Raw genomic sequence first — 14,065 nt, forward strand, 5'->3', positions numbered from 1 at the left:
CACGGATGAAGAGTTATAATTAAACTAAAATTTACCATAAATAATAAAAATGAAATTAAAACAAGAATTCGACCATGGATCTGATGGTATTTTGCAAATTCGGCATGGGCAACCTGGCGTGGTTGGGTGGCTTAAGTAGCTTGTCTTACCCCAAAATCACATATGATACGTCCAATAGTTCATTCTGGTTTGCGAGATACGTCCGTTTTAAGTTCTGACGGTCCGGATCACCTCTGCTTCCGATCAAGCCTTTTCTGATCCATCTTGGCCATAAAACTGTCCGTGACCGGCTCTGCATGAGAGAGAGAGAGAGAGAGAGAGAGAGAGAGAGAGAGAGAGAGAGAGAGATTTATCTAGCACATGCCAATGGAATCTAGGTCATTCATCAGGTGGGTCCGGCCATGAGCATGCCCTCACCCAAAAGATCGGGCTGGTTCCTTCATCAGGTGGGCCACATTGCTGATCTTGCTCTGCATTTGCTCATTGTTTCATCTATTCATCAAGTTTTCAGGAGTTTCCATATTTGGGTTACCCTTTTGTTCATCCAGTTGGACCATATCAATTTTGTAACATCTCCTCCATCAGACGATCCTAGCCATCTGATCGGTGGCTTATAAATGAATGATTACAACAAGTTGTCATCATTTAATAGGACGGACTGGACAGAACAGTTTCTGTTTCTGTTGTTGTAGATTAAGGTATATTTCTCTATCACATGGTGTGTTTATGCAAACAGAACCATCAAACATAGGAACTGAGTTACCAAACCTTCATAAGGATTGCACCAATTCCATATCTGATCCGTTTATGATGTGGGCCACGTTATCTAGTGACCCCAAAATTCGAATTTCTACTCATCAGATGGGCCACACTTGTGGCCGCTAATGCACAAACAAGCCTGAACAGAGTTTATAGCTTCTGTTGTTGTAGTATAAGGTCTGAATTTCTAAAACAGGGTGTGTTTATGCCAACAGATAATCACCAAACAAGTAACAAAGCTAGCGACCTTCGTTGCAATTGCACGGATTCCAGATCCAAGCCACTAGTCATGTGGGCCCAATGTATAGTGACCCTAAAACGAGCCTTGCCACTCAATGGATGGGCCACACATGCAACTCTGATGTAGAGTGGGTCGCAGACAATTTCCTGCCAAAGATGGACCAGAGAAGGTGAAACATATGGACCGTCTGAACCTTTAATCAGTCATATCTTGCAAGTCCGGATAAGTTTTTAGACGTTATATATAATTTTGGGTAGAAGAACCTATTATTATTGTTGTTATTATTTTTTGTTAGCTTGTTAGTACACCCAAGGCTAGTTCACACTTCACTGTTAGCCACCCCCACTAGGGAATTGATACCAAGACCTCAGTGTTGAAACGAGGTATCTTTCACTCAGTCTACCACTTGAGCTATGGATCTGGGTGTAGAAGAACCTACTTAAGCCAACCAATCCCACTACACCTGATTTGCGAAATTCCATCCTTTCGGTGGTTCAAAGCTCATTTATTTTTGTTTTTACTATAGATTGTAAGTTTTAGTTGGAGAATAACTTTTGATCCTTTGAGTCGTAGAAGTCGTATAGGTCTTACAAAAGTTAGAAGAATCACATGGTTGTGCCAAATTAGACACTTACTATTTTTAGCCTATATATAATAAGTCACGCTTTTAGGGCGTTTTAGTTGAGTCTAAAACTCCATCTTAACTTAGAACTCATCATTAAAGGTTTGTAATTTCGTTTTTATCAATCAATCAAGTTATTTTAAATTTATTAGAAATTATTTCTACTTTTACACCTTCATGCGGATCTGGAGTAGATATCTGCTGAGGAATACGGTGATCGACTTTGTCACGTCCCTCCCTGCGACAAACTCCAAATGCACGAGTCAAGACAGCTTCTTTTTTTTTCCCCCCGTAGAATAAGTTGTAAATTTCTATAGTTCCGAGCCGCTTATCATGCAGCCCCCACCATATAGTGACCCTAAAGCTAGCCTTTCCACTCATCATGTGTTGCCACAAATGCGCGGTTAGTTTGAACAGAGTTTTTTGCTTCTGTTGTGGTAGAATATAGTATACATTCTATAACATGTTGTGTTCATGCAAACTTCGTTGCAATCGTGCAAGTTCCAGATCCTGCAGACCCCACCACATAGTGACCTAAAAACCAGCATTTCCACTCATCAGATGGGCCACATGTGTGGCCGCAAATGCACGGTGAGTCCTAACAGATCCTTTTTTTGCTTCTGTTGTTGTAGAATAAGGTATACATTCTATAACATGGCGTGTTCTTGATGCAAACCAATTGCACGAGTTCCAGATCCGAGCCGCTTATCATGAAGGCCCCACTATGCAGTGGGCCCAAAACCATCCTTTCCACTCATAGGATGGGCTATACGTGGGCACAAACGTGTCCAAACAGTTTTTATTTATTATTTTTTTTTAAAATAATTTAGGAACAAGGTACGGATATCTAATATTGGTGTGTTTATGAAAACAGATGACCACCAAACAAAGGAACTAAGGGCTTGTTTGGTTGCACAAAATATCATGATATATATATTTCATGATTGATCAGTCTAATTTAGTGCAAAATATCCTTAAATTTCTTGATATTTGGTGCCACCAAACGCACCCTAAGCTAGCAAACTTCATCACGCTTGCAAGAATTCCAGATCCAAGACGCTTATAATGTGGGCCCCACTATATGGTGATCCAGAACCAGCCTTTCCACTCATTGGATTGGTCATAGATAGGCCACAAATGCACGAACGGAGTCCTAACAGAGTTTTTCTTTTTTTCAAGAATAAGGAATGGATTTCTATAATTCCGTGCGTTATAGCAATATCATGATATTTTCTGATTAAATCAGCTTAATTTGGTGTGAAATATCATGATATGCGGTCCTACCAAACGCACCATAAGCTAGCAAATATCATCACAGTTGCGAGTATTCCAGATCCAAACCACTTATCATGTGGGCCCCCACCCCACTATATAGTGACCCAAAACCAGCCTCTCCATTCATCAGATGGTCCCCACATGCGGTGCATGAACGAGTGCAAACAGAGCTTTTAGCTTCTCTTTGTTGCAGAACCTGCCCTGCAGAGGATGGTGTTTTGATCTTCCAATGTTTCAGTATATCCAAACAGCCATCTATCAAAATTCAAATCCATGAACTAAGCTTACCATCTTTTATTATTTGCATTGCTGTACTCAGATTACTCATACATGCATAAATTTTCATCATGTTCATGTGCGGCGGGCCACCTTCCAATCAAGGAACCCAAACAAAATCCAATTTCGATCAGCAAATCTCGATTGGAGAGCCATCCCATCCATCCAAACAGGCCCAGCAGTGGATCGATGAGCTTCCCATCATTGATCGCGACAAACAGCTTATCAAAATCGTCTCCTGGTGACAGCACATTAGTGCCTGACAGGAGAGATGTCTTCAGCTCCGATCGCACAAACTGATACAGCGGGTATGGCCGGCATTCCTTGATCTTGTTGGGTATGGCAGGAATCCCAGCATCAACCGCATTTCTGGTGGATTCAACTTCATTGGGGAGATGGGTCTTCAGCTCTTGTTCAAACACAGCAATCTTCTGGAGAATCGAAGCCCCACGATCCTTCTCTCTATCCTCCATGGCCGGCTCAACAAGCACCTGCCTCAGCTTCTCCATCAATGGATAGGTCGAGCTACATGGATTATCAATGTAAGTAAAAACATGCTCGGATTCAACGACTCTGATCAGATCCTTCTCATAAAACCTAGATTCAAGAAGCTCGCCATGTGTACTGATAGCCAGCGCTCGCCTTGCTGCCTGACCTACCACTTGCTTCACTGTATGTTTCAGATTCTCCTCAGCGTGCCGGAGATCGATAGCTTGACACAGAGCGACAATGTACGTCGCCGACATGAGTTTAAGTATCTCGACGGCTTCAGCCGTCTTCCGTCTTGATTATGCTGCTCGGCACTTTGGACGTGGTTAGTGACTGGATTAGCTAAAAACTGGAGCTCTGATGTGTAAGCCGCCATGGCGATTTCTGCACCTTTGAATCCATAATCCAAGCTTGGGTCTGGCCCACCAGTGAGATTCGACGGCAGACCGTTGCTGTAGAAGTCGTTGACAAGCTCAGAGAACTGAGCGAACATGAGCTTCCCAATCGCTGCGATCGACAGTCTCGTGTTGTCCATGGACACATCAATCAGTGGATTGTCGTTGACGGAATTGATTTCTCGTTGGATGAATTGTGTGGCTGATCTGATTACTTCAATGTGGGGTCCAAGCCACTGAGGAGATGTCCTCAGTGCATATCTGTCTTGCTTGGGTTTCCGAAGTGGGTTCATTTCATGAAGCTTCTGAGCTGCTTTCATGTAAGAGCTTCCTTCCAGAAGGTGGGCCATGATTGCAGCAGCTTCTATCTGACCAGGATGGTGTTTCAGCTGGTGTGTCAGACGATCAGCAAATTCCGGCTTCCCGTTCATCACCTCACAGAAGATTGCTGATAGGACGATGGCAAGGACGGTGAGAATATTTACATCAAACAGCACGATGGATGCAAAGGCCAGATCCAACGGCTGTGCCATTGACAAGCGCCAGCCCTTCCTTTGCTTGCAATTCAAATGGCCCACTAGTGACGCCAGCTCGTCTTAGGCTGTCATCAGCACCTACGATGGTGCCATCTGGCAGGACGGCTTTCGCATTCGGTCTGCCAGTTAACAGCCCTGCGATGTATGACAACGGTACAAGATTGCCGGACGCAGTAATTGTTCCACGAAGCGGGAGGATCGGTGTGATCCGACCGTTCAATAGCCCGATGATCGCTTCAAGGATCTCCCATCGGATGCCAGAGTAGCCTTGTAGTAGAGTGTTGACACGTACCAGCATGGCGGCACGTGTGATGGATACCGGCAATTGTTCGGTTTTTTCAAAAATGCCAGCTTTGAGGAACCGGATTAGCTCCTTCTGCAGTGCACCGGGCTGGTCGGTTCTTCGGTGGGATGTCGCGCCGAATCCAGTGGTCACGCCGTAGCTATGTACACCTTTGGATGTGTTGTCTGTCACCCATTGGCTGCTTGCATCGACGGATGGACGGTTTTCAACGGCTAGATCCACGTGGATGTTTGCTGATCGTGCGATTACTGCCACACGGCCCACCGTTAGTCCGGACCCCGCCAGCTCAATCCGTGGGGCCCGAAATTCGGGCAGCATCTGTTTGACTTGGTCCAGATGGCTGCATCTGGGTGGCTCGACCGATGCACCCCAGTTGAGGGGGTCTTCAGCTGGAGAAAAACATGGGGTCACGGTTGTATGGGGATTCGTGCAGAGTGGCATTGAGAAATCTCCCATTTCTGTTTTTGGGTGTTTGGGTGAAGGAAATTTCAATCGGAGAGATTGAATTTCCTGACCGGCTAAGCTGGTTTTGTTGTGTTCATATTTATGTTTTAGTTGGGAGGGATTTCTTGGGTTGAGTGGGCTGGATATTGGTGGTTGGAGATGGATCCTACGGTTGGATTTGGTAGAGGTGCCTTGTGGTGCCACGTGGCAGCGTGTGAGCCACGTTAGAGCATGCAGTCAGATTTCCTGCGAAAGATTACGTGTTCCAATGAAAACACGCCATCTGTATAAATGACGTGGCAGCATTTAAATCCTGGCCAACGTTGTCTTCGTTGACCGTGAGACTAAAGCACATCCCACGGTGCGCCTCTTCGATTCCTTTTTTTCTTTCTTCTTTTACGATTTTCTCTTTCTTTCCCTTTCCTCTTATCCTTTTTGAATCAGAGGTTAAAAAAACACTCGCCAAGCTTTTATTTTGGGACACGACACTTTGGTTGCACATATTTTCCCATTTAAATAGGTAACTATTTACCGTTTCCTTCCCAAAAATTTAGGAGTTTTTTATATTTCGGTTGAAATTTAAAAATGTAAGAATTTATTATTATTTTTTTTCACTTTTTCATAGTTTAGGGGCATATAGGTTTTCAATTTCATTCGCAAATTGAAATATGAGATATGTGATTTGCTTGTATTGATTTTTCTTCATCTTTTTATTTATTTATTTTTTTTTTTGATTCTACACAAAGACATTAAAGTGAAAAAGTCTGAGCATACATTGACTGCACCATGGGTGGATGATGTGTGGTACCGTGGATTGTTTTCCACCTAAGATGGGTTAGTTTAAAGTCATCCCCACCTGTAGGTCCTTGCAAGAAGAGGACAACCCTCTTGTAGTTGTTTATGACCGGTCTAGACTTTAGATTGATGTTATGGATTCTGTTTGTGCAAACTTCAGATGAAATTAGTATAAGGGTTATCAATGGGCCAGGCTTGGCTTTTGGGCCAAAATTTCGGCACTCTGGTGAGCCTATTAGAATGACTTTATTCAAGATACTCATTTTTCTTGACCCAAGCCTAGTCCATTGATGACCATATCCAGCACGTGAAAGTGGGGTCAAGCCATAGGATAATGCTTCATAGAACAAGGCTTGGACAATAATTTGTGGCCTATTTAATAAGTGAGTCAGGCTTGGGCTGATCCTAATCCAACTCGAACCCGGCCCATTGCCACCCCTAATTAAGTGAAGCCTCTAAAGATTTTGTGTATATGCATTTGCTCTAGGAAAATGTAGAAAGTGTGCTTACTTTTTACTTCAATGAATTATTTTATGATTTTTATTCATGGTTTTACACTTTCAGTATTTAGATAAATACACTAGCAATTTTGGTTTATTTTTTTTAATGGCACACTGTTACTTTTTCTACTATTGTTGCCTTATTTTTTTTCTAGATTTTTTCACTATTGTGTATGTGTATCTACATTTATATTTTGACAATTTTATATTGGTACTAAAGGTAAATGGATGACATGAGTGCCTTGGATAGCCAAGTTTTTCCCTAATCATGTCGAAGGTTGGACTTCAACGTTGAAGAGGGTCATCATGTTCAGGAAGTAGTACAGGAAGTTTTGGTTGAGATGGGTGAGAAATTAGATGAACCAAACCTTCGAATGGAGTTCAATTCTGAAGAGTGCATATGAGTTTTTTAATAAATATGCTGAGAAGATAGGGTTTAGTGTTCGAAAATCATCATGTAACAAATTAGATATTGGTATCGTGACTCAAAAAACATTTTGTTGTTATAAAGAAGGTCGAAAACAGGAAGATAAGCGAACTGATCAAGTAAAGTATCAACGTCCAAATATAAGAACAGGATTTTGAGCAAAAATGACTATTAGGCTTCAAATAAATGGTAGATTCAGTGTCACTAAATTTCTTGCGGAGCATAATCATGAGGTCGTTACACCATCAAAAGTACACATGTTAAGGTCACAACGAGGTTTAACTGATGCTCAATCAGCTGTAGTAGATATGACAAACAATTCAGGCATAATACCATCAACAACTATGGCATTTATGAGCAAGTCTACCCACCTTTTGTGCATGTTGGATTTGTTGAATGCGAGGGTAGCCCTTTTCCATCATTTCTTGTTGTAAGATGTGGAGCTTACTATTAGTCCTGTGCTGGGGTTTGTAAGGCTATTCCACTTCAGTTCAGAGGTTGTGTTTTTTTGGGCTGTTCGAGTTTGCCCATTGTTGGTTAGACTGATAGTTTGTGTAGCAGTTTTGTCAAGGCTATCTGAGTGCTTAGACCTCTCACCTATTGTCTTATTTTGTTTGTTTATGTTATTTTTGTATACCTCTTTCATATAATAGGTATGGTTTCCTTTTATTTTTGTAAAGCGTGCCTGAATAGACGTATAGGCTGTTTTTTGTGTGTAAAAAATGTTATACAGGAAAGGAAAAAAAAAACAAAGGAAAATTTAGTTGTCACTCACTTGGTAGGTGTATGTTATGGTTCTTTTGAGTGTGTTGTGGGCTTGGTTTCATGAAAGCCAGTTGTTGTTGTTGTTGTTATTTATTTATTTATTTTTTTCTTGTTAGTTGATGTGATTAATGGTATTTGAATCACTGGGATATGGAACTCTTTCAAATCCTATTTGAACTCTTGGGTTGTTGTGTTTTGCATTCTAATCTTGTATTAGAAGCTTGATCAGTTTCTATACAAAGATAACATAGTGAAGAATTTGAGTGTGCTACCTTGATGAGTGGCCTATTTAACACATGTTGTAAAAATAAGATGTGAAATAACACCATCAGATTGATGCAATTAGCACTTGGAACACCGAACCCTTGTGATGAGCCCTTGTGCCCATGTAAATAAGGGGGGCTCTTTTTGTCAAATGCACTAATGTGTGACAACGTGTGTAGGATATGAGCCCATTCATGAAGTGCAGGCACAAATATCAGTGCTCATCCTCAAGCAAGCACACCCCCACATGCCACCTGTGTGAGATCCTGAGCTTTCAATTAGGTGGTCTACATGAGTTAGAACTTTGGCCTAAAATTCAGATTGTTTCACTCTACAGCTGTGTGACTATGTTGAAAAAAATGGTGAACAACTATTTAAATGAGAACATGTGAATAACACCACCAAATTGATGCAACTAGCACGCGCAACACTGAGCCCTTGTAATGGGCCCTGTGCACACGTAAAAAAGGAGGATCTTTTGTCACATGTGCCAACATGGGACCATGTGTGCAACATATGAACTCATTCATCAAGTGCGGTCATTAACCTGGGACCATGTGTGCAAGATATGTACTCATTCATCAAGTGTTGACATTAACATGGGATCATGTATGCAAGATCCTACACAAATGAGCCACGTTAACTTACTCAAACGTAGTTGCGTCACTTTCTTCAATTCAGGGCATCGTTTGGCCTCATCGTTATGGCCTCTTTCATAGAAGCGAACAATCTATCCAGCCTTTTTCTCATTGATAGCCTGAACTCAACTCTCGAATCAAGTTGAATGCAAGCTATTGATCCATATGCTAGAACAAATTGTTAAAGATCTCTAATGTGGACATTTTTTGGTTAATGGTCAAGAAGATAATAACACCTGAAGAACATTTAATGCCCAAAATGCTTTCCGTCCAGATCAATATCCAAATGAGAAATCAAACCCATCTATCCATTTTTTGAGCTCATTTTAGGAGATACCACTAAAAATGAGTAGTATCCAAAACTCAAGCGGTCTGTACGAGATGAAAGAGTGGGGAAAGGAGTGCTTATTGTTGAAACATTCCTACGCTCCACCTTTATGTTTATATTCCATCCAAACCGTTTATAATGTCATTTTTACTTAGATGAAGTGAAAACATCAAGAAGTTAAACCGATACAAAACTTATGTGGCCCATTTAAATGTTTCAACAATGGTCATTAAATCCCCACTGTTTCCTCTCATGTGGCCCATTTAAATTTTGGATATACTTTATTTTTAGTCGCATGTCATAAAATGAGCTCCAAAAATAATAGGCGGAATGACTTTATAAAAAAACATCACGCTACCCACACGGAATTCTTGCGCAAGTTCGTGCGGCCAAATGCTTTCGCAGGAAAAAGGAAACGAAGAGGCGCGCCCGCATACGGGCTCGAGTCTCACGGTTAGCGGGACGCCGTTAGTCAGGATTTAAATGCTGCCACGTCACTCATACAGTTGGCATGTTTTCACTGGAACACATAATCTTTCGCAGGAAGTTTCTACGCGTGCCTTTGGCAGGAAATCCGCATCCCTCAGTTAGTCCACGTCCACATCCACCTACGCGTCATTGTCCACCTACGCATCGAAATCGGATTGCGTACTGACTTACTCAGTGCTCTTATCGTACAGAGTAAACTCAGTTGGCCCACTGTGAATTTATGTGGTTTATCCACACCTTTAATCCGTTTTTCCATCTCATTTTAAGTGTTGAGCCCAAAATTGAAACTTATACATATCTCGAAGTAGAGCATACTACAGGAAATAGTGGAAATAATGTTGAAGCCTTTCTAGGCCCCACAGTGATGTTTATTTGTCATCTAAACTGTTCATAAGATCAAACAAACATGGATGAAGGGAAAAAACAAATATAATATTCATCCAAAAGTTTTGTGGCCCCAAGAATTTTTCAACTGTAGAAATTCAATTCACACTGTTTCTTGTGGTGTGGTCCATTTTAGCCTTGTATATGCTTCGGTTTGGTTCAAAGGACCTAAAATTATCTTGTAAAATGGATGGACAGACCGGATAAAATACATAAATCACAGTGGTCCCCACAGACTTTACTCAGTACGCTTACCGTATTGAGTTACTCCGTACGCAATCCGCTACCCTACGCGTCGTTCCAGCTACCACATAATTCGCATATGTATATGTCCAGCCACGTGGTGCTGAAGTCACCATGCAAACCGCATTTGTATACGATGAGCACGACTGGCTGTGAATCCAGCAGGTAGACACAGGACACGGATTGCCTACTACCCCCTCCCGTCCCTAGCACCGAATGGGCAGTTCTGTTGGCAGGCCCACCGTGATGTATCTGTACATACAAGCTGTCTATCTCTTTTCTTAAATTATTTTCAGTCATGAACACAAAAATGAGGCAGATCCAACGCTAAACTGGGCCACACCAAATAATAAGCTTGGTTGCATTAAAATGCGCAAAGCATTAAATGTCAGTTGCATTAAATGTAAGTGTCATCTGGGGTGTGGTCCAGTTGATGGTTAGATCTGCCTCATTTTTGCTCGGATGCCATAAAACAATATGAGAAAAGGGATATAGGGTTTGAATGTACAAATACATCATAGTAGATACATCACAGTGAGCCCACCCATCCGTGTCCGGTGAGACATGGACAGCAGGTCCCATATATCCATCGTTGTCGACAGCTTCCATCTGTTTTTCTAACTTGCTTTATGATATGGTCCCAAAAATAAAGCAAATAAGGGAACCAAACACAGGAAACAGTAGTCTTTGAACACCCTCCACTAGAATCTTACCAGCGTCCACCTTAATGTTTGTTGATAGGGGTAGGCGAATTTCATGCCAAAGCCTTTAACACCAAGTTTCTGCGCTGGAAACTTAGGTGAGGCTCATTGTGTTGTTGTTGTTGAGAAATCCACTCCATTTATCCATTTTTGAGCTCATTTTAGGGCATAAGTTAAAAATGAGCCAGATCCAAGACCCAAGTAGGTCGAAAACGTGGGAATTGGACATCCACAGTTTGAAATATTCATGGGGCTATCAAAGTTTTGAATCAGGTTAATATTTGTGTTTTCAGTTCATCTCAATAATAACATCATGAACGGTATGGATGGCATGTAAACACCACTATTAACCTTAGGAAGGTTTCAAAGGTAGAAATTTCCCTACTCAAAATTTCATTTAGTGCGGCCCACTTGAGTCTTCGATCCTGCTAGTCTTTGGTCTCAAGTCCTAAAATGATCTTATAAAACCGATGGACAGGGTAAATTTCTTACAAACATCATGATGTACCCCACCTAAGTTTCCAGCCCAGTAGGAAATCCACGTCCCTAAACCATATCATTTGTTCTCGGTCTGCAGCCAAGTCGTGCTCGTGTTCGCTAGTTATATTTGCGTTCTTGGTGATAACTGAGATTGTTCATGTAAAATACATGTTGTCCATGAGTTATGCCATGTCATTTTAGAATTTCAGCTCAAAAATAAAGCAAATCCAGAAGTCGAGCGGTGAATAACCACAAGAAGAATTGATAACTGCATTCCCACCATTAAAACCTTATTAAGGCACTGTGATCGAAATACCTTATGAACGGGTTGCATGGCGTATAAAGATAACTGTGGTGGTCTTGGTGAAAGTTTCAATGGTTGGTAAGAAGGTTTCAACGGTTGGTGTTCATATGCCTTATGTGTAGGCTCACATCCTGAAATGGTCCAGCAAAACTGATGATGGGAGACGTGCTCCGCCATCCCAAGGAGAATGCCCGCGGGAACGTGAGATGGACCGAGGCCTTCGTGAAACGGAAGCGGATTGCGTGGACACCGCCAATGGTTGGTGGTATGTTGACGTCACTAAGTAATGTGGTCTCTTTATAATGTATCTGTTATATCCATACCGTCCATCCATTTCTTGTGTTCATTTTAATTAATCAAAACTGAGGTAAATCTAATCTCAAGTAAACCACACCATAGAAAGAATTGGAGATTTAACACTTACCATTGAAAAATTTTTGAGGCCACAGAAGTATTGGATCAAGCTGATATTTTTATTTTCCCTACATCCAGATCTGTGTGGCCTTATGAACAAGTGGGATGGAAAATAAACATCACGAGGCCCTAAGAAGGTTTCAACGGTGGCCATCATTGTCCCGTTGCTTTTTTGTGGCGTGGTTCACTTGAGTTTTGGATGTGCTTCATTTTTTTCACCAATGCCTGAAATGTTCTCACAAAATGAATGGATGGTGCGGATATAGCACATACATCACGGTGGAGGAATGAAACACTGCTGAACGTGTTGTGTGGAATCCAGTCCATTATCGAGTCCATAAACATGTCATGTCCCAGAAGTGAGGCTGTCCACTCATCAGGAAGGGAACACTTGTATCTGAAAAATGGACGGTCAGAAAAAAGAAAGACCAAATGTCAACATTTTTGGTCAACATTGTAACACTATATCGTACCCCATCTGGTGAGTGGAACAGTCTTCCTTTTAGTCTTCGCAGTAGCAGGACCTAATGAGTGGCCTGGATCTTGTTTGGCTCTGCGACACTTTGAAAGGTGGGATTCCACCTGATTTGTATTGACAAAAGAAAATGTACATCTTGGTAAACCGGCCACTGAAACCTGAAAACAGGTTAGCTGACCCCAGCCAAAACAGGGGAGAACCGCCCGGTAAGAGAACAGGAAAAAAAAAAAAGAAAAAAAAGAAACGCTGGGCCAAATGAGAAGGAGAACGCGAGCTGTCCAAAAAAGATCCCTGATGAAGCGCAGGATGGAAAAACTGCCAGAGGTTGTCCCCAGTGCTAGAAGCGAATGAGGCTGCTGAGAAGCGCTAATTCATCCGACCCCCTCCTTGGGTCTGGAGTGTCTGAGCTGACCTACGCTTGTTTTGTCAAAGAGCAGGGATTCCCTGATGAGCCTTGGAAGATCTCTCTATATAAGGAAAAGCCTATTCGGAATACCAATGCTAGAGCTACACCATCAGCTACATAATTGCCCTCGCTGAGCGTGTGTAAGAAACGGATGTTAAGTTCTTCCAACTCAACCGGTCAAGCACATGGAAAAGTTCTACATCATATATTAGTTTTAAATTATAGAAATATATCAGAAAATTCAAAATAATAAATAAAAAATAATAACAAAAGAATTTGAAGAGGTCAATGTATGTTATTATTGTTGTCTTAAAGACTTATTTGCCGTTAAAGGAAAATGATTCCTAATGAACTGGGTTTCAACAAATTTGCCTTCGAAATACAACAAATTTCCTCTAAGATGAACAGCTTAGATCTAATTCACTATTAATCACGCCATATGAACTTAAAAATACTCAAACTAATTTGCACCAAAAAAGCACAGACCAAAGAAAAATTTAGAGAAGAGAGAATTTTTGAATGATTTTGTAGTGGAGAGGATATGTCCTTATAAAGAAAAAGTAGTGAAAACCAAATGTATTTGATCAAAGACACACCAGGACTGTAGCCACGGTGCATGTGTGAGGTTGCTCCTATAGCATATTCTTATTTTCCAATATTAAGAATTAGTTATGGATTTTAATATAAAAACTTAATTTTCTTAGGTAAACCGTAGCCCTCTTAAGTCACCCATCCTAGTCGTTTAATAGTCAAGTGAGCCCTCTTAAGTCAGTTCAAAGTAAGTCGCTTGTAGGACATTACCAGAAGAATAATTAAGCTAGAGTTCACAAGCTCAAGTAAGAAGAGGATGCTACTACTGGCTACTAAATAAATGGCTGGAGGGAGGGGAAGTGGATTGTGTAAAGTGTACTGAGTAAACTCTGTGGGGCCCATCACGATGAATGTCCACAGATTGTTGTATTTTTATTTTTTATTTTTTGCAACCCATCAAAAGTGTCAACCAACATTTGGACGGTTTAAGTTAAGTTACTTTCACAGGCTGACCTTCCGAGAACCATCAGGGGTTCTCTGGTCCTCCACAATGCAGGGATCGGTATTCTTAGATTTT

General features: G+C 41.4%; 1 pseudogene; it reads right to left on the reverse strand.

The window, feature by feature from the left end:
- Positions 1-3,171: 3,171 nt before the first annotated feature.
- LOC131220932 (phenylalanine ammonia-lyase-like) lies at positions 3,172-5,418 on the reverse strand (annotated as a pseudogene).
- Positions 5,419-14,065: the final 8,647 nt, after the last annotated feature.

The sequence above is a fragment of the Magnolia sinica genome, chromosome 12 (assembly GCF_029962835.1).
Source record: "Magnolia sinica isolate HGM2019 chromosome 12, MsV1, whole genome shotgun sequence".
NCBI classification, from domain to species: domain Eukaryota; kingdom Viridiplantae; phylum Streptophyta; class Magnoliopsida; order Magnoliales; family Magnoliaceae; genus Magnolia; species Magnolia sinica.